Genomic DNA, 3,190 nt, shown 5'->3' on the forward strand with positions numbered 1-3,190 from the left:
GTACATGGTCTCGTGATACTAATTGTGAGGGTTTGGGGTCTTTTTATTGAATGGAGTGCTTTGCAAGTCTTAGGTTTTAAATGGGGTTGGGATCCTTGGAACATTGAAATAAATTCTTAATGATGACGTGCATGTGTGTATGAGTTGTTTTTACTCTCGGTGAGGCGGAAGGAACAAACTTATTTTGGGGTAAATGGAAACGTTCAGCTTGTGAAAGGAATTTTAATGGGAAGGTTGCTCTCGAGGGAGTAGCTTGACGCAACAGGAAGTGAAGCCCTTCCTGTGGGCTCCCCTCTTGTTCCATAGAGGGCAGCGTTCAGGCCTCCTCTGCTGGGAGGGTCGGCGGGGGGGCGGTGCGGGCTCGGTTTGTCAAGGTGAGAAGCGTCTGCAGCCCTAGTGGGGCTCCCTCGGGCACTGTTGTTAGGGGACCTGGAGGGGATGCTCATGAGGCAGGTGCCACGGGGCTGCCTTCCTTCATCACTTAGGAAGCCCCTGCTGTGTGTCAGGCAGGGTCCTGGGGCCTGGTGACGCGGCTCACCCTCACGGCCAATCTCAGCGTCGTCAGGAGAGTGTGGCGTGGCGAGCCTGCGTGTCCCCGTCCCCTAACGGGCATAGTTGTTAACAGCCGTGTTTTATCAATACCCCAGCTCTTTGAAATACTTGGAGCCCCGGCTCCCTTTAATGGAGCACAGTGGTTGGAAACTAAGGTCTGGAATTAGGTGTGTTCATTGCTACGAGGTGTTATTTCTTACAGACCAGACAGAACTGGGAATTAAATGTCTCTGAACACTCACAGTGTACATAGAAACACGTGCATGTGAGTTTGTCGTTTAAACGAGTTGCCAGTTGTTTAAACCCCATCACAGCAATCCATCTGACTCCAGCCCATGCTCCATCTCTGGATCACCCCCCTCTATCAGATGGCCCTGATTTTCCTCACTGCCTTTACGTATTTGTTCAGCCTTTGCATGTTGTAATCTCCCCCTTTGGCTGGCTCTGGAACCCAGATCCAGACCCTCCCACGCCCAGCGGTCCTGTCAAGGCCACACTTGAATCCTTCCAACTGCTTCCCTGGAGACCATCACTGATCAGGGCCAGCATGACGTTCAGCACCAACTAAAGGGAAGGGGAATCTGAGTTCTCTTGCAGTTTCCCCTCCAGACCTCCTTTAAAATGGAGATCTCTGGCCCTACTTTGTAGAGATTCTACATGGCTGGCACTCTGAACCCCACATCGTTCTGCTGTGTGGCCAGGTTGAGGGACCGTTGGGTCAATGACTAGCTCATCTAACAATGTGACACTATAATGACAAATTACAACCATTGGTGTTTTCTTTGCAGTAAAGAGGGCTAACATTTGTCTAGTTGAGGTGCTTTGCAAACATTCTTCAGTGCCGTTCTAATCCACAGGCATGGTTAGATTGTCAAGATCAAATGCTACATGACAGAGTCAAGGTTGAAAACCAGTTATGTCCACACTGCCTCCTTTGGACAGTGAACACCCTGTGTATTTGGACAGATCCCTTCCCAGTTTGACATATAAGCAAACGAGGCCTAGGCAGTAACAGCCGTCTGACAGGACAATGCCTGGCCCCGCAAACGCAATGTAAGTTTTTTACTTTGGGGAGAAACCACACAGTCGCTTGCACAAGGAAGATTTAATAGCATCACTAACTAATGGGGTTGGAGTGGTGAGGGGTTGGCTAGTAAAAACAGGATGCCGAGGAGTATGGGAATGCCAGGAGGAACAGCTCTTGTGCTCAGGCAACAACAGCACCTCTCGAACCTGCTACCTCCCTCCCTGGGGCTTGTTGGGAGGGCTGGATAGCGGAGAAGTTGCTGCTGTTCCGGATCCGCTGAACTTGCTAGAAATCTGCCCCCTAGGCTACTAGGGAAATCCTTGTCAACAGAGATGCTGTGCTAGGAGAGCAGGGTGGTTCTGGGGATGGCGGCCGGCCGCCCTGCACTGCGGAAGCCGGGGTCTGGGAAGCCACGGGCCGTGAGCAGCCCGGGAATCCAGGCACCAGGGCCAAGCAGCCGAAGGCCTGCTTCCCGCCGTGTGTGCGTGGTGCCCCTGCAGCCAGAGCGCCCCGTGGTGCGAGCTGGCTGGACGCATTTTAAGGGCCCAGACCCGTTGAGAGAGAGGGTAATGGCTGGTGAATAGGGAGGCCTGAGACCATCGGTTGATGACTGACCTGTGACTCACTTAATCCAACAACCTCATAGAGGCGGAGGGAGGGGTGTTACCCACCCTGCTTACAGATATGAAAGTCGAGCAATAATCCGTCACAGAGTAAGTGACGAAGCCAGGAGCCCAATCTTTAAAAATGTCTTGACCAACCGGAGCAGAGCTGGCTCAGTTGTACGTGAGGGTCTCCGCCCTGGAATGCGTCCCCTTTCGTGGATGGCACAACAGCCACTTTGTTGTGATCTACTTTGAAGATTTTAGCAGCTTTTCAAAATTGCCAGAAATGAATGAAGCTACAGAAGGACAAAGGTCATGTTTAAGTGTGTCTTTTTCTTTTTTTTTTGATTAAGGCTATTTATTTTATTTATTTTTTTTAAAGATTTTATTTATTTGACAGAGCACAAGCAGAGGGAGAGAGAGGGAGAAGCAGGTTCCCTGCTGGGAAAGGAGCCTGATGTGGGACTCGATCCCAGGACCCTGGGATCATGACCTGGGCCGAAGGCAGTGGCTTAACCAACTGAGCCACCCAGGCGTCCTTTGATTAAGGCTATTTAAAATCTCTAATAAGCCTTTTTTTTTTTTCCTGTCAGATGTAAACTTGAACTGTTACCAAAGCAGAGACTTAATTAGGGTCTGCCTGGTTTGAGATATGAATCGAATCTACACCTACAATTTCACTGCCTCCCAAACCCGAGTAACACTACAGTAACAAAATTTTAACAAAAACAGGGAAGGGGAGTGCAGACACAGCACAGTTCTGGAAGCTGAAAAGCAAACGGAAAGGCCGTCATAGAGAAGAGAGCAAAGCCCCATCCCGCCGTGGGAATGGCTGAGAGGCAGAATTCTGAAGTCTCAGAGCTGGCTGGGTTCATGAAGCAGGTGGTTCTCTCCTGGGGGTGCTGGGCACAGTGGAGGGCAGGGGGATAGCGGCCGTCTGTGCACCTCCCCTCCCTCGCCTCCCAGAATGTGTGGGGCAGCCAGACCTCGGTCTCCTGCAGACCGT

This window comes from Eumetopias jubatus, unplaced genomic scaffold (assembly GCF_037043125.1).
Source record: "Eumetopias jubatus isolate StellerSeaLion01/CBP00866 unplaced genomic scaffold, mEumJub1_p1.0 scaffold_5, whole genome shotgun sequence".
NCBI classification, from domain to species: domain Eukaryota; kingdom Metazoa; phylum Chordata; class Mammalia; order Carnivora; family Otariidae; genus Eumetopias; species Eumetopias jubatus.